A 23,217-nucleotide genomic window follows, 5' to 3' on the forward strand; every position below is an offset into this window, starting at 1 on the left:
ACAGAGCCATTAAGTGCCCTAGAAAGAAAACAGGCTCTGCACTAAGAGGATTGTCCTTCTCTTTCACATTGGCAGTACGTGTTGGACAGAGTCCTGTGCGACGGCACAGAGGGAAAGACTGGAAATCAGGAGGAATCAGGAGGCTCCAGGTTATGATTACTTTCATTAGAAATTATAGTCTCAATTATTCTCTGCTGTGGCTTAGAGAAAATGGATCAAACACAGCAGCTAGAGTTAACAGAGCCCAAATTATGTGCCGAGATGAGGTGACGGGAGGAGAGGTCCAATTCAGGGACTTCGGTTCATGGAGGTGAGACCTAGCAGGCAGCGGGTTCAGTTCAATTTGATTTATTTAGCACCAAATCAACAAACCATGTGGCACAAAGCTGTCACCCTGGGTTTGATTCTGTCCTCGGTCATTTGCTGCACGTCTTCCTCCTCCTCTTTGGATTGTAATGATATTGATATGATAGTGGTTAAAAGAGTCATTGAGGCTATTATAAAACCATTTACATACATCTGTAATTTATCATTTCAAACTGGTCGATTTCCAGACAGAATGAAAATAGCAAAAGTTATACCTCTATACAAATCTGGAAACAAACACCATTTCACAAACTACAGGCCTGTCTCTTTACTACCTCAATTCTCAAAAGTTCTTGAAAAACTGTTTAAAAACAGACAAATTTATAGATAAACATAAACTACTCACTGAGAGTCAGTACGGATTCAGATCAAGCAGATCAACATCATCGGCACTATTAGATTCAATAGAATACATCACAAATTCCATAGACAAAAAGCAATATGTGGCTGGGTTATTCATAGACTTGACAAAGGCATTTGACACTATAGATCATGATATATTAATAAGAAAACTGGAACGTTATGGTGTCAGAGGGGTAGTTTTAGATTGGGTCCGGAGTTATTTAAGTGACAGAAAGCAGTTTGTGAAAATAAATGGTGGTTGCTCCTTATGTATGGACATTGCTTGTGGTGTACCCCAAGGGTCAGTTTTGGGTCCAAAATTCTTCAACTTGTACATTAACGACATCTGTAAAGTGTCCAAAGTATTAAAAATGGTTCTCTTTGCTGACGATACAAACATTTTTTGCTCTGGTGATGATCTGCAGAATTTATTGGAGGATATGACTAATGAAATAAGTAAAGTGAAGTTCTGGCTTGATAAAAACAAATTATCATTAAATTTGAATAAATCTAAACTGATGTTATTTGGAAATAGTAGTTTAAATACAAATGCAAAGATTCAAATAAATGGTGTTGATATTGAAAGAGTCAGTGAAAAATAAATTTCTGGGGGTAATAATAGATGAAAAACTTAACTGGAGAGCTCACGTAAGATATATTCATTCCAAAGTATCACGAAGCATTGCAGTACTAAACAAGGCAAACAGGTATTCGACAGAACATCACTTCATATTCTCTACTGTTCACTGGTTTCACCATACTTAAGCTATTGTGCAGAGGTCTGGGGCAATAACTATAAAACCACATTACATTCACTTTTTACTCTTCAAAAAAAAGCAATTCGAATCATCCACAATGCAGGTTATAGGGAACATACAAACTCACTATTTTTGCAGTCTGAAATATTGAAAATTGACGATATAGTGAAATTCCAAACAGCACAAATTCTATTCAAAGCAAAAAATAAAGAACTGCCAGGTAATATTCAGAGTATGTTTTTTTTGAAAGAAGGAAGTCATAATTTAAGGGGTTTTTGTAACTTCAAAACAATGAAGGTACGTACTACAAGAAAAGGCTTTTGTGTTTCTGTTCATGGAGTGAAACTATGGAACAAACTGAATATGGAATTAAAGCAATGTCCAAACATAAAACTGTTCAAAAAGAGTTATAAAAATATGATCTTCTCGATCTATAAAGAAAAGGAAAATATTTAAATTAAGTGAATGTCTCTATTTAAAAACAAACAAACAAAAAGTTCATGATGTGATATTATAGTATACAGTATATCAGAAATCTGTTCACTATTTTTATTACAAATTATATCAGTAAGGAAGCTGACTAAATATTCACTGGTAATTTATGGCAAAGGGGTGGGATTAAATAAGTGTATACTTCTTCCCACTCCCTTTCAACATGTAAATTAATCAGAATGGTTTTTTGTATGTAATTTGTATAGTATTTTTTTCTCTCTTATTTCTTTTCTAAATGTACTTGTATATTGTTCACATGTTGAAATAAATTACCAATCAATCAATCTTCTCTCGCCCACCTTTCCTGTCTACTCTCAAACTGTCCTTTCATAATAAAGTCTAAAAAGCACAAAAAACATATCTGTGAAAAAATAATAATGATAAAAGAGGGGATCCACAAATGGCAAAACTGCTTTTTAAAACTGTGAATTTGGATATCTTAACATGGTGAGTCTATAGGGATCGACCGGCCATTAGAGCCAACCAAGTGCCCGTTAGAGGAACTGCAGCTCCTCTAACAGACAGTGTTGCCTTGACATTTCAGTCTCTGAGCCATTTTTTTCATTACACACACAATATTTGAAGTATGGGAGGAAACCTGAGCATCAGCAGGAAGAAAATGCACTACATTCAGGTGTTAGAACACACTCCGTGTCATCAATATTTCCTCATTTGACAGCTGTAATCTGCCCCACTCAGCAGACTCTCTCTATCTGTGTATCTGTTTCCATGCTTGCTTGTTTGTTGTTCATCAGTCCTGGAAGTTGCCACTTGTGACCCACCAAAAGAAGAAAGGTTGCACCGATGTTGGTGTAGCCACAAATAAAATGGAATCTATCGACTTTAGTAGCCGATGTTTATGTGTTGTGCAACATCCGTTTTCAGCCTGACCCTAGCTCAAAACCAGTCATAGTGGTTTTTTCTTTATCTTCTGTTGATAGCTTTAGTTAACTTCTAGAGGTTCTAACCTTTCTTTCCTTTTTTTTTTTTTTTTTTTTTTTTTTAAAAAACACAGAAAGAATTAAAGTTCCCTGAAAAAGTCTCTTTTCTCCAACCCACCATGTAAGAGTCAAATTAAAAATTAAACAAGTAAACTAAACTGTGAGTCTTTTTTTGAAAGCCTCTGATAATTACTTTTTAATAAAATATGCTGCTTTATTTTCTCAGTACAACAGTCCCAAACCCAAATGGGTCACACATTTCAGAAGTATGGGTGAGAAAATGTTTGGGGTTTTTTTGGTTTTAAATAACTGAAACAGTTATTAGTTCCAGATTAATCGCTTCAATCGATTAATGAGTTAACAGTGTGGCTGTTGTGCAGCAATCTTTGTGAATGGGGGGGTCACGGCTTCCACAATCAGCGTCTTGTGTGAACCGGTCAGCGCCCTGGCAGGTTTCTCGGCACAGCGTCTCGGTGTGGTTTCTCTCCCCAGGTTTTCACCCGGTGTGACTCAGCTGCTGTCCTTATTAACAAGGCCACATCATCCTCACATACCAGACACAATAAACCAAGTCTGATGACAAAATGACTGGGAGCCACGGCAACAGCGAGAGGAAGAAAACACGGGTTTCATGAGCAGAATGTGGGAGGATAATATAATAAAGCAATAATGGATGGCAACACATCCCTGCAGCATCCCTGCCTCCGTAAACAACTCTTTAAATCGCAGATATGTAGGTCCTGATTTAAAGTAATAATATGACCCTAATTAACCAGACAAAAAAAAGACACCTAACCCAAATTGACCTTGCCCCACACCAGACATCCTATAGTGGAAATCAAATGCCCCGGGGCACTTGCAATTGTATTCAAATCTCAACAAAACACCCGAGCCCGTTTGGCAAGTATAGAGCTGCCCCAGATTCAGTTCCTGGGAAATGAGACTGTTTTTCCAAGATTAATGCTGACACTCATGAATCCCATATGGAAAAATCACGGGAACCCCCAAAGACAAAAATGCTGCTTTATCAACTCAAATGAGCTGTTTGTCTGCGGAAAATTTCACAGGTCATCATCGAGAATCAACCACAACAAAGAAAAAAAAAAAAAAAAAAAAAAAAAAACACACGACAGATGCCGAGCCTCACATCAAAAATCACCCAGATCAAAAGAGCTTGTGTCCACTGAGGATTTATCCTCTTATTGCTGACACATATGGCCGTCCTGCCCAGTCTGTACTCACCACCAAGCCTCTAATCTGTGTCCGCCTAGTGGCTGAAAACTTTAAAGAAGCCGTCCTAATCATCCCACCACCACGTGAGCAATTAAACCGTTTCTGCTAAACTCCCAGGGTTCTTGAAGGGCATTACATTCATTCACAATTCACATTACACTGCGGTACAGACAAAAATAGCGTTTCTGTTTACTTTCAGCTCCTCTGGAGAGACTAAACTCTTAGCACTAAAAAAATGCACTTAGGGTACAGAAACGCTACCTCACTAATGGTTAAAAAGCTGTAAACCAGCACCAAAATGACAGTCACAAACCAAAAGCCACCACTCTCTTAACCAATAAAAACTGTTTGATGTGTGTATTCTTCATGTGTGGCCTTCAATCCGGCACTCAGTCATCAAAACCTTAAAAACCCATGCTATAATCATTGAAGAGCTGCAATAAAAACATGTAATCTGTATTTATTTTGACCAATTCTTAACTTTTTAACTGTAGTTTTGAAAGCAACAACCAGAATATCTTTATATTGTTGTTTGGAGAAAGCAAGACGTTTGAAGAAGACCTTGTATGTTTTTGTACCATTTAAAAATTACATTAATCTACTAAATAATCAGAAGAGCAAAGAAGTAAACGGCTTGTGGTGTCACTTTGTGATTGCCTAATGTCTTTCAAAAGGATGAGATAAGAGCCATCTGAGTCCATCTAATCAAGCTGGGTTGTTCCTCTTTGTGTTAAAGGGACAGTTCACCCCAAAATCTCTTTTTGCTTTGCCAAACTACACCCGCCAATCACAGCACTTTGCAGAAGGAAGTGTTCATCCTGTGATGAGACTGCGAGTCACAGCATGACAGGATGTAAGCTCGCTGCACGCTTCTTTTTGTTGGCGGATGTAGACAGAAAAAAATAGTCCCTACATGTTACTGCTCATGAGGTTTGTGGATTTTGTGAGTAAGTGCATCATAATTTTAATAAAGAGAAATTGATGCTGAGCAGTATTTAGTTGCATTATGTTAAAACGACTAAAATAGGCGATGCACGCAATACAGATCAATAAACAGCAGTACAGCTGGCAGGAAAAAAAAACATCTGAATTTTATTTTCGGGTGAGCTGTCTCTTTAAAACTTTTACTGATGCTCGGTGAGGAATCTGCTATTTTAAAATCTTCCATTATTTTCAAATTTACATTTAAAGAGCTTAGAGGAAGTGCTACAAGTAGGAAAAAGTAAAAGTATGGAAAAACATTTTTAAACTTGGCTGTGGTGGAAAACTTGGTGAAGTAAAGCAAATAGTGACAATGTGCAATAGAAAGAAACCTGTTAAATGAATCATGACAAACCAAAGGAGAGAAGTGCAGCTCTGTGCGGGACATCACGATACTCAAAGCTTCATCAAATTCAGATGATTTTTCTCATTTTGTCATCATAAAAGGTGATTAATTGCACCATATTGGCAAAACAATTCCTCCAATATGCCTCTAACAGTAGGGAATCCGCTTTTTTCATCTGCTTTGGCCCATTTTTATAAGACTTGTGAGCAGAGATGGGCAGTAACACGTTACTGAAATCCGATTACTTTTTTTCAAATAACGAGTAAAGTAAGGGATTACTATTGCAAAAACGGTAATTAGATTACCGTTACTTTCCCGTAGGAACGCTGCGTTACTGCGTTACTAAAACCGTGATTTTTTTGCGAGGATGTCTCATGACAGTGACGTAAGCGAGTGCGACGTTCATGGCAACAGCTGTGTGCAGATCAACAATGGATCATATATCGAGTGCGGGAGAGAGTATGAGCGTGCAGCGTTTAAAGCGTGGAAGCACTGACCTTACTTTGAGTTTGATTCCATAAAAAGTGACAAAAACATTAGCGTCCGTTGTGCGTGGGAAGAAAACTTCTTTTTACACCGAAAAACCCCCCTAAACAAGCACCGAGTGCGCAACGACGTAATGGGAAATTCACAGAGAAACTCGCGGATTCTTCCACTGACCGCTGCGACACACCTGCACCAGGGCAAACCTCCACCTATGCCACTCCTGCTTTACAGGTGAAAATAGAGCAACAGGACCGCTGAGTCTTTGACTTTATTTATTTTCTGCTGTGTTTTACTTGCATCTATTTGAAAGACTGAGTGTAAACACAAAAAATTTTTTTATTTTATGTGCAGAAAATAGGTTTAAATGTTAAACTAATTTATTCAAGTCAGAGAATGTTGCATATAATTAAATTTTTGCTTGATGCATAAAGTTAAAAGATTAAAACTAATGAAACAAGTTTTAAAAAGAGACTTTTCCATTTGATTACATTTTGTATGATGGATTATGTAGAAAAAGTAGAATTGGGCTGAAAGATCTATCACTTTATCACCTCTTCAGGTTTTAAATCGTGTTTTTAAAAAGTAACTAAGTACCGTAATTAATTACTTTTGAAAAGAAGTAATCAGTAAAGTAACAGGATTACTTTTTTGGGGAAGTAATTTTTTCAAGTAACTTGACCAACACTGCTTGTGAGACAACCAGATAAAAATTGGAAAAGAAAATCATGGACACACAAAGGGAGACTTAACTTTAAAAGGCTCTAACCCAATGCTCTGCTTTGTTGCCTCAGCAGGTGGAGAACTTGCGTGGTGTTGCGGTTAGCCAGAAGTGTGGACCTAAAGCTTGAAGATCATCTAAAGAGCAGAACAGTCCTGTCACCAGAGGAGTTTGAGTATGTCCAGCCACAGAAAGAGAAACAGCAGCCCGATCAGTGAATAAGCTGGTATACTTGACAGGAAGGACTGCATCTAGATGGCTAGAAACGACTGGACTTTCAAAATAAAAGCAAGGCATAAACTGATAAATGTGCAGGTAAATTTGGCACATGCCCACCACCCTGGTGCCACTTAAGCCTTAAGATATTTTTAATGTGTAGAGATACTTTTCGTCAGCAGCTGTGAGAGTGCTGCAGTCACGCTACCTGTGGAGGTCTGACAGAGCAGTGTTAGCACTACCATATCGAGCTCAGAGGGAAGTCAGGTGCCCTCTTTGATATCTCCGGTGGAGGAAAAGGTGGGTGATAGGAAATCACAGTCAAATTTTTCCAAACATGCACTTACGACTACTTGATGCTTCATGTTGCCGACTGAACGACCGTTTTTGCAAATGTTTGAGAAGGCAACTTTAAATGAAGGCAACACAGAGACACCTGAACAGGCACTCAAATATAACCGAACATAAGATATACAGATGTTTTATTAAACATACTAATGTTAGTAATCCCTGCACATTCGTTCAGATTATAGCAAGAAGATTCTTGAACGATTCAGATGCTTCCCCTTTCACACTATGGGTTTCAGGGTTTCTGTATCAGCAATGTTTTATTAATATACTTGATAAAAATAACACAGGTCTATGGTTAACTGCCACATGCAGCTCACACAGTACATAACGCATCTTTGTGGCACCTGTGCACAAAAAAACCTAAGCTTGTCAACCCGCAGCGCTGCGCATCAGCAGTTAACATGTCACTTGAAAAAGCTGAATGAAGGGCTGTCAGGGGTTTGTCATAACGCTGCTGTGTCAGGCATTAATACACACAGACATCTGTATGGGATGAATGGGACATTGAGGGAGTAGCTTCCCTTCTAAGAGGGTCAAAGACTGAGAGCGCCGACATGACCTGAATGAGGGCTGGTCACATGTTACCCCGAAGCTAACACAAGGGAATGAGGATAACTCACAACATAAAAGGCCTATTGTAACCCCCCTCCGCCATCCACTCTACCCCTCGAGTGAGGATCTTCAGCAGCGGCTCAGAGAAACTCAATGGTACCAAAAACCATGAGCCAAAGGGTGATAGAAATGCATCTTAATGGAAGGAAACTCGAGGGGAAGAACATCTCCTGGAGGCATCCTGGCAACGGTCATGTGGCCGACTTCAAATTCAATGCAAACAACACATGAGACGTGACCTGTGACAGTGTCACGGCGCCGTCTGACAGCTCTGTCTCAAACACGCCGTTCGCACACTTGCAGCTCTTCATGTGCTGATTACATAAGATGACATAGAAACCCCCCCAACCCCCAAAACAAAGAACAGCAGCAAACAAACCATCCAGACAGGAAGTGAAACAAACGGTCGACTAATCAATGATCCACAGAAACATTTAGGGCATCAGCTAATGATTATTACTTTAATTACTTAATCTGACAGTTGCTCTCTACACGTTCATAGTTTGAGCTTAAAACTGTTGAAATGTCATCAAATGTTTTGTTTTCTCCAGGAAAGACAGAGAATTCATTGCAAGAACAAAGAAGAAGCAGCTGATGAGGTCATTTCTATTTGCTCACAAATTACAATTTTGTGCCACCAACACAGTTAATCATTATATTTGAATATTAACCACACTATTTTCCAGCATAAAGACTCTTTTGAGCGATAACTGAACAAAAGTTGTCTGTTAAAAGGAAACTTTTTTTTTTTTCCAAAGCAGAAACATGAAACACTTCCTCATTTTAAGTTGTCACTTGAGAGGATTTGCTGCATGTTTCTAAAACGCAAATATTTTTGGACTGTTGTTGGGGAAAAACAAGTGATTTAAACCTTCTTTTCCATAACACCAGAATGTGTCTTTAAAGTTTAATCAGAAGTCATGCTTTTATACCCTCGGTTTCAGCCCAGTTACAGCCTGAGCTTTTATGTCGGTGCTGATGACGCCCCTCTCAGAACAGTGCAGTCCCTTTCCTTTTGGTCCCCAGGCCACAAATGACACTAACAACCTCTGGTGACTTATCATAACTCTTTGAGTTTGGCGGAGCTCTCTAATAACTGTCAGTTGCTAACAAAAAACTTACACACTGAAACCAGAATCTGAGCCAGAAGACAGAGATACTTATGCAGAAGTATCTACAGTGAGATCTGGTGACCGACGAGGCCATTTTGAGTATAATGAACTCATTCTGCCTTCAAATCAGTTTGTGATGATCCTGCTGGAAGCAGCCATCAGGAGATGGGCACGCTGTGGTGAGAACGGGAATATTCAGGTAGGCTGTGGCACGTAAATAAAGCTCAGTTTGTACTAAGGACGGGACGGATCCATGTTTTCATGCTGTTTCTTACGGTGGCCCTGAGAGGCCAAACGGACTGCAACTTAAGAAAACACCAGCGATAAGAAAAATGCTGCAAAAGCACACAAATAATAATGGATTGCATTTATATAGCGCTTTTCGAGACCCTCAAAGCGCTTTACAATGCCACTATTCATTCACTCTCACATTCACACACTGGTGGAGGCAGCCACAGTTGTAGCCACAGCTGCCCTGGGGCAGACTGACAGAAGCGAGGCTGCCATATCACGCCATCGGCCCCTCTGGCCAACACCAGTAGGCGATAGGTGAAGTGTCTTGCCCAAGGACACAACGACCAAGACTGTCCGAGCCGGGGCTCAAACCAGCAACCTTCCGATTACAAGACGAACTGCCGACTCTTGAGCCACGATCGCCCCAAAACACAACAGAAATAGGAAAAAACACAACAGAAATAGGAAAAATAACCCAATAACCCAACGGACCAGTTGCAGGAACCCAAAACATGGTAGGCATGTTTTATCATGATTCATATAATACTGATGACGGATTTTTAGGCTAATAGTTATGCTAACACACTTACTTCTCATCTTTTCTTTCCTCACAGAACCGATAGATCCTTCACTTCTTTTAAGTGTCTCCCAGCGCAATTCTTAGCATATTTTGGTTCCTGGAACTGGTCTCAACTGGCACAAGGGAAGGGAACCCGTCAGGTTATTGTATCCCCAGAAACACTTCCCTTGTGCTTTTGGAAATCTGTTTTTCCTTATTTCCATTGTCGTTTTTCCTATTTCCTTTGTGTTTTGTGTGCTTTTGCACCGTTTTTCTTATTGCCCGTGTTTTCTTAAGTTGCAGTCCGTTTGGCCTCTCAGGGCCACCGTAGTTTCTGCCAAATTCTGACCCAAAGATCAAAATGTTGCAGCAGGAACAAGAGACTCATTAGATCAGGAAACATCTTCTAATGGTGTGTGTTGTAAACCGTGGCCTCAGTTTCCTGTTCTTAGCTGATAGGAGTGGCCTCGTGTGAGATCCTCTGCTGCTGTAGTCCATCTGCTTCAAGGTTCGACATATTGTTCCTTCATAGATGCTCTTCTGCGTACTGTGGTTGTAACAAGTGGTTTTATGGATTAACTGTTGCCTTCCTATCAGCTCCAAGCAGTCTGACCGTTATCCTCTAACCTCTGACATCAACGTGGCATTTTTTTCAAGGACAATCAGCTGGTTCTGAAATATTCAGACCGACAACTATGACACACTCAAAGTCACTGAAATCCCTTTGATGCCCAGTTTGAACTTCAGCGGGTCGTCTCGACCACATCAACATGCCTAAATGCACTAAATGCTGCCATGTGATTTAAAGACTGTGTTAACAAGCAGTTGAACGAGTCTGTCTGAGCCACAACAAGCTCATTTAATGAGTGGATAATACTTATTTAATCAAGAGCCTCATTAAATTGTACAGACCACAATTTACTTGTGTACTCTTTGAAAACACAACCAAAAATGCTTGTTTATTTTGATAATAATTACAAACTTAGCCCTTTTTCAAGCACAGTGTTACAGTGTTTCACAGTTTGGATATTTAAACATTTAAACTGTGCGGCTTTCCAAATGTACGGCTATAGCTCAAAAGTAGGGGGTGGGAATTCTTCACATGCAAGCAGGTCTTCCTACCAGTAACGGAAGGTTTGGTGTACTTTATCGTAGTCGAGATCTTTGAGAGTAAGCAGTGCCTACTGTTGTGACATCACAATGTTATTGAATTCCTGACTGCTGAAATATGAGGCGTGCATTTGTTCCATTGAATGAGTGTTTAAAAAGTTTCACTGTGCTTATAAAGCCACCAGATCTTTTTGATAATAAAAAAAATCCACAGAAATCGCCCTTCCTATAAAATCAAACCTTTAAATATTTTACCTGTGAAGTTTAAAGAAAAAGTGGTTGAGAGTGTTCTCCTTTTTGCCATTTACTAGTCCAAAAACAGCTAGATAAAAACATCTTTGCTAAAAAAGCAAAGATGGCATAATTTGTTTGTTTCTAACTTTTTTGTTAAGATGACATTTGGTTGTGTAAGTGATACCACGGTTCCTGCGGAGAGACTTTTTTTTTCCTTTACTCAGATTTCTCAGATTTTAAACCAACTGTTTGTTTTTGGACTGTTGGTTAAAAGAAGCAGTTTCAAGACATCGCCGTGGGCTCTGCTAAATCGTGATTTTCCTTCATGTTCTATTAGATTCATTGAGAAAACATCTGGCACATTTTTTTAGCAGATGGTCCATCGCTGCCATTTGTGGTTGGGCAAAAAGAAGCAACTGTCTGAATAAGAGCTGTAAATCAGAGCCGTGGGGTACAAACGCCCATTGAGAGGCAGACAGTTTAATGTAATGTGCGCAGCCCCAAGTGAGGATGGAGTGCTAATCCACCGACATGAAATGTGACACCGGGATGTGCGGGGTCTACAGCTGGGGCTATAAAAAAAACCTTAGTGTTAATTTGCATGAAGCTTCGGCTTAGTCGGACCTCATTAGGAAGTCAGGAGTTGTAACCGGCGAGCTGGCTGTGGTCTGCCTGGCTGATGGTGTTTGCTGTGCAGCAGAAATGGCTTACAGAGAGCACAGAGTCAGCGGCATCAATCAGTCAGCAACTCTCTATGGAAACAGCTTCAGTAATTTTAAGATCAAACAAAGTAAAATATTCTCTATTTAAGCTTCTCGTACGCAAAAATGTGATGCTTTTCTTGGTTAACTAAAAATCGTGCTTTTGAGACGAAATCTAGAAAGCAAGCTGTAAAAGACGCATTTTCTACATGTAATAAAAGAGAGAAATAATTATGCGTATTTAAGGGGTGCATTACACCAAGCTGCTGCCAATCAGTGAAACGGGGCGACAGGCCCTAGACCAGACTATCTTTGCATAATTCAAACTTTAAAATAATCCCTGTTCATCTTAAACTGGGCCTTGTCAGAGCTACTCACTTCATCTTCTGCCTGAAACAAGGCGTTTCAGCTCCTCTCGCTTTAGGACAACTTTTTTCTGATTGGCCCCTTATTGGAAACTTTCACCATGTTTAATATCTTCATCCAACACTGAAACAATATAGGAGGTGAGACTGCTCCTACACAATGTAAAAACTGGAAAAAAATCTGGCTGCTCCGTTGACATTAGGAAGGAGTGTCGGGGAAATCCTTTTTTCTCAGTGCATGAAGCTCCATTAGCACTGGGCACAGGACCACCCACAGTGTGTCAAATGGTAAGCCTTCAAATCGATTTTAACATTTGCGAAGTGGATGAAGGTGCAGGTAGCCAAATATGATGTGATGGTGGTCCCGGTATAACTTTCAGGTCTACAGTGAAATCGTAGAGCTTACAGCGTAGCGCTGGGTTTATACTCAGCTGCAGACACCACAAGGGAGTTCTTCGTTCCAGTTATAGATATTTGAAATCCGACTAAGGGTGCTTTAAGCGTGCATTGTAGTTTTGTGTGTCTGCAGAATTGTCTGAGTGGTTATAAAACATTAAAAAAAAAATCTGATCCGTCTGATGATGAAATGCACATCAACCAGACCCAGGCAGGTTCGTGGACACGGAAACGATAGCACACATTTAAGCGTTCAGAAGTTCCAGGGAGCAAACTAAAAATAGCATCAAGTCAGGAAGCTGCCTTAACATGTCTAACAACAGGACTGTAAACATGAGATCATCCAAATTTTAATCAGAGAAGGTTTGTCGCATTTATTTTTTGATCACTCCTCATATACAAGACAGAAAATAAAGAAAAGGACACAAGAATCTCCTAAATATTCCTTAAATATGCCTCCACCAAGGCAATGTGCAGGTTTATTTGCCCTGTTGAAAATCATTTTAATATACATAATCTTTAAGAAACATAATTGTGGCTACAATTATTTTTACTTATGCAAATTCATTCTCTTTCTCTTGATGAAAACCCTTCTTTTTAAAGTAGTGCTGTCAGCGTTAATCTAATTAAAATGACGTTAACGTCACAACCGCATTAACGCGGCAAATCTCCGTTAACAAGTTAACGCGGATCGCCCCGTGCGTGGGGCTGCAACACGTGAGCGCGCTTAGCTTGTTAACGCGTTAGCGCCGTGCAGCCCGATGCATGGGGTGACCTGCGTTAATCTAGATTAACGCTGACAGCACTACTTTAAAAATCTGAAACATTGTAACATCTGCCTTTGCAAGAACAGCTCTTTGTAGCATTGTTATCACTTTGACCTTCAGATCAATCTATTGACAAACCAAAGCAGACAAAAGCCTTTTTTTAATCAGTATTAAAAGCCAGTCAGTAGTAATGTGTTTCGGCTTCTCCAATGCCTCCTCACTTTTAATGACATCAATGATTACCTTTGCATTTTTAAGTTGTTCTTTAAGCAACTGTAATTGTAACAATTTGCTTTTTTTAAGCTTTTAAAGACCAAATCATGATTATATAACCATGAGAATAATCAATTAAAAGAAAATGTTCAGGTGCAGCCTCGTTTCCCTGTGTAAACTTTAAAGCAGCTTAGTCTGATTCCAGACGGTGATCTTAATAAATCGCTCACATGTGAAAAGATTCAAAGTATGCTCCGCAGTCCATTTCTGCGATCATAAAAACCCGGTAATGAAAACCATTTGTTGTGGCCCCTGTAAAGGCAGGTTTCGTACCGCTGTAAATACTCCGCAGAGAGGTGCCGTCCTCTGCCAACCAGACGACGAGCTCGGCAGCCAGAGGAACGGCTGCACTTCGTCCACCGCTGCACCACATTTCCATGTGTGTCAGCAAAAGCCTTTACTACAGGTCTTCGGTGACTCATTTTCACATCAAACTGTTGAACCCTGACATGCCTGGAAAAAATGTGAAGCTAGAACAAGACATGCTGCTGACGCCAGACGAGCCGATCCAGGACAAAGGCTGCTACAGCGTCCAGTTTAGAGAGCTGCAACGAGGCCACTCTGAAACAGGTGAAACCAGCTCTGGCACAAAGATTAGCGACTTATCCAGCTAAATTTGGGATCAAGTCAGGATTTAGCAAGTCACCTATGTGCGCCATTCCACCACAGGAGCTTTTACGTAAAAGCTTAGCGAAATATCCACGTCTACACTCAGCCAGCTTTTTGTATTGGCACCCATATTACAAGGCTAAAAACAGGTAACTCCTCTTACTGAGTCAAAGACCAAATTTACACCAAGGTAGTTACATTAGTAAAAGTTGTTTCCCCTCAGTTTTTAACCTCCGTTTTCTTTTACTTTCCTAAAAAGCAGCCAAACCTTCTTTTGGATTTTCCAGCAAACAAACCACAGATCAAAATGTTTTACCCCCAAAATCTTTGGGAACTTTTAGCACTCTGGTGTTTTCCACTTTATAAGATTTTCAGCTTGTAGTTTTGGCCAACAAGGAGAATATTCAGAGGTAACTTGGATAATCTTTATACTGATTTTGCGATCTTTTACCTCTTTCTATTGACAAATACAACACTTTGGTCAGAGCCACTGAATTTGTCTTAAGGCAGGCTCCTGACTGTGTTAAAAATGCACATAAAAACTCTATAAAATGCAGTAATCATGTTTTATCAGCTATTTGCAACATATTAGTCTGTTCCAGTTGTTTGGGTTCATCTTATATATTTCACGTCGCTCTAAGTAAGGCCTTCCTGCTGCAGTATCTATATATCCTCATGGGGATCATCATTTCATCCCCTACCATATTAAATTCTCTATCTGATGCTGCAGTTGGGGATTAGCTTGTAATTAACTACTCTGCCTCATTTCAAACAGAGATAGCAGTCATCCGGACGTTTAGCTCGGTGAAGGCTGATAACCCAAAGAAGATCCAGAGTGCGAAAAAACAAACAAACAGCAACACCAGAGAAAAGATGGAGCGCAACATGGACATTTTCTGCAAATTTCGCCACATCTGCTTGCCAGCCGCAGCAGCTCAAACTCAACCAGGATTCAGCCTTAGTAATCATCATCATCATCCACATCCTTTTCCCAAGTTCTGGCCAAGAAGAAGACCTATTTATGGTACAGACTATATGGAGGGTTACATATGGAGGGAGAGCTTTGTTTGAGCTCCAAAGGGGGGGAAAAGTGCTCTATATCTCTCTGACAAACAGTCTCGATGGGAAGATGTTTTTAAAGCTGTACGACTGGAGCTGATGGGCGAGGTTTTTGAAACAGGAAGCTCATGAGATTCTGAAAACACTGAAGCTGCAGAAGCGGCTCGCCAAGCACCTTGTGGGAGGCGAGCGGAGGGAAGGGGGGAGAGGGATTGAAGGAGTAAGGTGGGGGTGCATAAATCTCCTCAATAGCAACTTATTTTAAGACAAATGAAAATGAACTGCAGCAGTGCACAAAGACACACTGTTCAAGGCAGGCTGAATTAAAAAGAAAATCTCCCTCTGTCGCTATTCTTTAACCGCAGAGTCATCACGGGTCACGACTCCAAGTGTAAATCTGAGAGAGGAATCTTACAAGATTGTTCCTCCGTCCAAAACTAAACAAAATGTGGCCATTTAATCCTCTTGTTTTTTTGGCAAGGCAGGACGTGGTGGGGACCCGGTTAGCTCGCGAATTGATTAAAACTTCATTCCAAGCCATATTTTCTCTGGCCGGACGGATGAATCGAATGTTTGTTACAGCTGCGGCGGCTAAAGTGGTGTTTTGCCAGCTTCGATGTTTGCACGACCGCAGATTCCTCTGTAGGGTGGCCTCTGCATTTGGTGGGAGCTCTATTAGCATTCCTCGAGCACGTTCAATCATGCATATTTTAGAGGCCACATTTGACACAGCAGGCTCCGGTGCAGTTTGCGCGAAGATGGAGAACACGAGGTCAGGGCCTCAGGCTGGCCGCTTGTGACTCATTTGGCTGATATTCTCTGTGATGTGCACACAAATAAGCAGAATAAGCTTCGTGTTGAGGTGGCGGGGGTTCTGGGGGGAGTAAACAAAGGGCTTTGGGGGAAACAATGCAGGGGGAGATAACTCCTTTGATGTGAGTGTTTGTGCTGTGAGCGTGGAAACAGTTGGGATGAGGATGATGATGCCTTGCAGAGCTCCCCGTCAGTCCCGCCTCCTGCTGTGAGCTCCGTCTTACTGCGCCGACTCTGTAGGCAGCTGATGGATATTTGCTATGCTAATGCAGGAGTGCCTTTGGTGTATAACCATGGTAACTACACTACCTGCATGCATCAGACAGTGGGGTGATAAATGGCTGAACTGATAGCTGATAGGGAGCAAGGCCCAGCCCCAGCCCAGCCTATCTTCAAAGCACGAAGAGGAGGTGGGGGGGATACGGAGGAGATAGGACGACTGCGGGAGGCTCTGACCTGTCTGCAAACCCCTACCAGACTTCAAATCGATTAAATTATTGTCCCGTTGCTCTTTCCTCCCACTTAAAGATGCGAACAACCACCTAATAAACTGATATTTCACAGCCTGACTGACCTTGAATGTCTGAAAGGTCCGTTGAACCACATGTTATCTACCAAAGTCATGTCAGCTCTGAGGCCGAAAGGATTAGTTCGTTAACGCTCAAGCAACCGAGATATTTTAGTGACTTTTAGAAAAAAATAAATCACAGTATGGTCACTTATGACGATTTAATGGCTGCACTGTTGTTCATCATGTTATTCCATTTCCACTACCCGTGGCAGATATTCAGAATTATAGTTATTAATGGTTTTAAATCTTTTTTTAATGCAAAATCTTCATCATTTGAGTTGTTTTCATTATCGGTTTGGTCATTAAGTATCTGCCTCGAGGCTTCTGAGGCAGTAAATCTCGCTGCTCTAGTTCTGTTAGCTGTAAAACATGATAGTGCAGTGATCCACACATGTTTGTGTCACACCTTCTTGCATCTGTTTCTCAGATTTATAAGACACATATGATTTATTAATGCAATTTGCTCCAATCTCTTCCACAACCTAAGTCTAACTTTTCGGTCTTCTTTAACATAACCTCATTTTTATTTACGTTGTTTTACAATCAGTGTTTCATATGTAACAGTTTTGCGCTCTCTCGCAGTATAAGACCGTCACTATGCACCCGGGATGCTTTTACTTTAACCGTGTTGTTTATTTATTGCGGGCTGTTTTATTTTCACGCTTCATCCCACTGCTGTAACGCAACATTGATCTCACAAGCGAGAATAAAGAGTATCTATTAGAAAAGTAGAATAAAATGCACACCTCAATCTGTAAGGATGCAGAATCTCATATACACAAAGTGACTTTTTGCACAATACTCAGTCTTTCGCACATTTCTATTGCACTGTTGTGTCTTTGTTTTGGTTTTTTTGCAATTTCTGCACATTGCACTTTATGTAGTCCTGTGTTGATTGTCTGTTATATGTCATACGTAGCATAGATCTTGGAGGAACGTTGTCTCGTTTCACTGTGTTCTGTACCACTGCACATGGTTGGAATGACAATAAAGCCACTTGACTTGATTGGCAGAAACTGCATTTTTCTGCCCCCTTGATCAACAAAAATATTTTATAGACTTAAGTAAATGGGATCCCAACTAGAAATAGTATTTTAAAGAACGACTTCATTAGGATTCTGGTGATTTTTCAGCAGTTGGATCTAAATATAATCACACTAGCATGTATAAAAACACAGCTGGGGTCACTCAGTCACTTGACGGTTTGTACTGCAGATTAGCCAATCAGGAACTGTGTTGCTGTATCCTGTATCAGACACAGGAAATCTTTTATACCTCGTGCAATAATTTTGTACAACACGACACATCTGTCGAGCAGAGGATCCGCTGTAAACTCAGCCCGGCTGTGTTTAGCACACGTTGTGTCTTACATTGTGCTCCAGTTGTTTTTTTTTTAACATTTACATGAATCCATTTTTAGTTCCATTTTCTCTCGTTTCAATTGTTTGACTTTATAGATTAGCAGCGATCGCCAAATTCGAAAAGTCCTGACAAACGACGATCAAAACATTTTCTGCGACCCAACAAACTTTAATACCATCTCGTATCATCGCACAAGCCGAAGATTTCCGATGACTCATTCACAGACTTAGCTGATATTTCTTCTCCATTAACAGCTTTACGTCCTCTACCCGATGGCCACTCACTACATTTGTAAGACAACCTCTGGATCACAAATAAGTCAGAAAATGAAGAATTATGTCGAACCTCTCTCTGTCTTTCAAAAAGAGCTTATTTTTATTTGTTTATTGTAAACTACTCCTAAAGCTGACCTGCACTTCCTCCTCGCCTCACCAGGCGAGATCCTATTATAGTTTTTCGTGTTATTAGTTATGTTTACAGTATAATATAGTATTTTTAACAAAATGTAAACAAAAACAAACAGTCTGGTTCGAGTGTCCCACATTTCTTTGTTTTTGGTTAACTCGCGTTTGGTGGTGTCACTTTTAACCTTGAAAATTGGAAGGAACATTTTTCCTCAACTTTTTTCTCCAACATTTTAAACACCAGAAAAAAACCTTTACCTTCTCAGGATCCAGTACTGTCATTTTGTCAGTAGCTGAGGCGACCAGGAGGAATGTTCAACCAGGAGGAGACATCAGAGGCAGACCCAGGACACCCCGGGGACTTAATTTCTCCATCTCAGCTAGTTTGGGAATGTCTCTGTATCCTCTGGGGGGCTACAGGGGGTGGCTGGGGAAAGTGAGGTCTTCTTTTGTGCCTTATCTGCGACCCAGATAAGGCACAAAAGAAAATAAATGGATGGGGGCCTTTTGGAGTGAGTCCCTTGATACCAAGATATATCGGTCCTCTTTTAAACAGCATCAAAGTTTGCATTCTGTGGTCAAAGGCTGGATGGGTGGTGGTGGTGGAGTCAGTTTGTTAGCCTGCAGATGACAGTTTTTATCCCAGCAGGGACTTTGTTGTGGTTTGTTTTCACTCACTTCCTGCTTTTACTGCTTTCACTCGCTGCTTTGTCAAGACAAACACAGATTGTGTTTTGGGTTCAAATACACACTTTCACAATGTTAATGTTACATATAGGAATGAGTCATGTCCAGTGATTTTAAATGTAATGCAAGCTGTCCTTTACAAGCTATGTGCTGAGTAGGAAGTGACATCTGATGCTTGTTTGAGCAGGGTTAGCGTGAAGGCAGTCTGTGGGCAGTCAGGGACTGCCCGTCTACCTGCAGACAGCGGCGTTACATTGGGACAGAGTCACAAATATGCGGTACCACCGGTCTGTGGGCTACTCCTGCTTGTAGCCCACAGACCGGTTGTGTCACATGTTGGTCTGTCAGGCAGCCGTGGAGAAGAGCAAAGTTATCTGATACAAAGATCTGAAGTGAAACAATGTGTCAAAAACAATTTAGTGTCGGCAGACGCTGTCTGTTCTTTTCATGCTTAATGTTTTTGTCACACTTGTCCCATTCCTGGTGAACGCGGCTGTCACACCCTTCCCTGTTTTGGTCCACTCATCAACCGGTCGGCATTCGAGGGCCGTATACTTAATCCATGTCCAGCGACATGCCATTGGGATTTTGGAGGACTGCATGGAAACTCATTTGCGGTGGGTGAAAATCTCTCTCAGTTTGCTGTCCAAACGGAAACGCGTACGCAGACGGATACATTTGCGGGGCGATAAATTACGCTGAAGCCGTGCTATAACCCCGAACACCAAAGGACACCGTGTGTGTGCATCTGCAAGACTCCATTAGTTTTGACAAAACAGCAGCATTTACAAAGGTCATATAATTAATCATTCTTGGTGGCTTTACTGCTTGTGCTGAACTTTGAAATCATGAGTAATATTTCTCTTTATAAATGATCCTTTAATCTCTTGACTACTTTTTGAATTATGAATTGGTAACAGTTTCCCTGGTCTGCTGTGTTTTTATAGGGATTTTTAACCATAGCTCAGTTGCCATAAGGCACTGGCCTGCCATCAGAAACACACTGGCTTGCAGCGACCGGCCCAAAGAACACTTTAGAGGACAACCTGCTGCCACCAAAGCCACAAACTCCTTCAAGAGGACGTCTTCAAATATTTGTCTGACAAATACTTAATTTAGCCTTAATTGAAAATACAAAAAAGCACAAACTCTTCACACCACTGAAACCACTTAAAGCTATTAATAAACAAGAAGAAATCCAGACACAGTTACCATTTGTCAAACCAGAAAGTTCAGTTCCCTCCAAAAATCACAGTGCCCAGCCTCAAATGATAAACTTTGTTCTTCAAACTAAATCTGTAGTTTTCTGGTTTCTGTTCCTAGTTTTTTTTTTTACAGTATGAAATGTTTTGATGAATCGTATCTGAGCAGGTTTTAGCTGCGAGACAGTAAAAAGTCCATGTGGAGAGCAAAGGAGGTTCTGAATGTGACAAAAGTGCAGTTTTGAAACCATCTAATGTCTAGCAGGCTTCTTTAATTTATCTGCTTCAGTAAACAACGACTAGAGGATGGAAAGTCTAAAAAAATAAGTCAGTTACAGTTAGATCAACCTTAACTGCAGCTTCAGCTAAAAACGTTGGCACTCTTTTGGATTCAGAAAAGCATCAGGCAGTGGCCCAAATCAGAGACAAATGGGTGCCAACATGGTGGTTGCCTCCATCTTTTATACGCTCTTACCCCCAGAGGCTAAGCTGATGGGTTGCCAGATTATCAAAGTAGCTGCTGATGAATTTTCTGCAATAATTAACATTTTATTAGTCGCTTACAGTTTGCAGTAAAATAAATAAATAAATCCACATCTGACTCCCTTTCTTGTTGCTTTACTCATTTATCAAAATTGTTGCCGATTAATTTTCTGTCCATAAACGAACAGTTTGGGTCGCCTAATCGTTTCATCTCAGCTCAATCCCAGCGGATTGCAACCGCTAATAAAGTTTTTAATAACTGAAACCAGTTACTAGAACCAGCAGCCAAATTAAACACTTACTCCATGCCACGTTTCCCCCTCTGCAATAAAGCCTGAACAACGTATGTGGCGTCTGCGCGAAGCCGGCTGCAACAAGCTGTGGCACACAAAGGCGTGCAGAACATCTGTGGACAATTAGAGGCGAACAGAGCGGGCGAGCACTTATACTGCCCATTACACTTGAATATGTCACTGGCTTGACTTCTCATGATGTAATGCGGCTATCTCAAAGTTGCATCGGGATGGAGCGCTCGCAAAACTTCAATCGAGCTCAAACACAGGCACACAAACCGTAAATGTGATCTTGCGAGCGCAGAGTGGAACCACATTTCTCCGCACAGCAGCCCCATAATACTCTCATGCTCTGAGGTCATTTTATCAGGAAGAACTGCTCGGTGCGCTGCATGTCCCTCACCAAATATTGTTCCAAATGTGACACATTCAGGCCTTCTTGTTCTGAAATCCTCCCAGCCTCGTGTTTAAATTCTTCCAGTTACGTGACTCAAACAAACACATGCCAGTAATTCCACCCAGTTAGCAAAGGTAGACTTTCACATTTACAGCTCTGCACGCCTCGCTGCTGTGGTGTGATATAAATCCATCTTCCACACAAACAGAGAGGTGGTTTGCTCACTGTTGTGCAGATGTTTTCCCAAACATCTGCTAAAGTTTCTCTGAGCTCACTTTAAATCTGTACTTAAGATCCTGTGATCCTGCAAGTAGGCCTTTTTGGCATCGGCAGGCAATTATGGTGCAATCTTCAGATTAAAGCAGCAAGAATAGACTTTGCTTGAAAGCAGGAGGCATGATGTATCCTGCAGTTACATTTTTATGATAAATATGTGTATATTTATTGATTTTTTAAAGATTTACTTACTATAATGAGACTTATGTTTAGCACCTAAGCTGAAAAAAGGGAAAATCCATACTGGGAGTTCTCTAATGGTGCTTCAGATGACACCATGATGACCTGAAACTACAGAAATCTAATACTGTGTTGTAGGGATGGTCGTGGTTTTTCAAATATTTGACTATTTATTAAATAATAATAATAACAAAAAAAGCAAACAAGTGGTTACTGACTGTTGCTTTCTGTTGTAATTAGCAGCATCTATAAGTAGTTAATGGGCTTGTACAGTCAGTGGGGGCAGTAATGGACCTCGATGTCAAACCATTAAACATTTGAAGGTGCAGAGAGATTAGATGCTACTCTACAAATCTGTAAAGTCAAAGACGACCGCTGGCAGAAAGTTCTGAAAAACAAACATAAATGTGATCCAGTGTAAACTTCACCAGGTAAAACCTGCAAACAAACATTATTCCCGTAGTCAAAACCACAAAAAACGCTCCTTAGACATCCAGATGTTCATGCTGTTCTCACATACAGTAGAGGTCCAATCAGAACGCCAACTTCAACCATGAAATGTTGATCTGATTATTCCAGTGAATGAATAAAACGCATGCAACTGACAACTAATAGTGTTAATAAATGTTGGTGAACTCTTTTCCACATACAGCATTACCAAAGCTTTTATTTTGGAAATATTTTTCAAACAAGACTAGGTGTCAATCACAACTATGTGCTTTCATATGAGAGGGACTCTATTGAAATGTACCAAATATGAAAAAAAGGCCTTTTCTTGTAATGCCCTCGGTCCATTGAGGGACTGGGGACCTCTGGGAGTCTTCTCTGGTGCCTGGCATGGCGACGCTGGCAGATGACTCTCATGGTTTGAGCTTGTCTCATCCTGCAGATACTTGATTCGATTGTTATCTAGAGAATTTGGAGGCTTCGGGATCTTTGTTGTGTTCCTCGAGGCGTTTCTGTCTTTTCTGTTGGTCTTGGCAAGCTTCTGCAGGTGTGGTTGGTTTGCCAAAGCTTACAGTACATGGCTAGTAGACGTTGATAGATTGTACATGAAAGATGGATGTTTTAAATCTGTATTCCTCGTGATGACCTGCAGGGGGCCACTGTTCTGCTTGCAAAAACATGCCTATGAGAAAATGAGCCCTTCTGATGCCTTCTATGGCCTCAGTAAACACTTTCCTGATGGATTTCATGAAGTCTGTTCCCCATTAGAGTCAGAAAGGACTCGAATGTGATGTTATATGTTATGACATGATAATACCTATAAGCACGCGGAGTCCCACTC

At 40.7% G+C, this 23,217-nt stretch overlaps 1 protein-coding gene across 3 annotated transcripts in view; it reads right to left on the bottom strand.

Moving 5' to 3' along the window:
* The window catches only part of nckap5l (NCK-associated protein 5-like), a 58,096-nt gene that overhangs the window by 30,712 nt on the left and 4,167 nt on the right, over nucleotides 1-23,217 (bottom strand). The gene's annotated exons all lie outside the window — the stretch shown is intronic.

The sequence above is a fragment of the Astatotilapia calliptera genome, chromosome 20 (genome assembly GCF_964374335.1).
Source record: "Astatotilapia calliptera chromosome 20, fAstCal68.1, whole genome shotgun sequence".
In the NCBI taxonomy this organism is placed as follows: Eukaryota; Metazoa; Chordata; class Actinopteri; order Cichliformes; family Cichlidae; genus Astatotilapia; species Astatotilapia calliptera.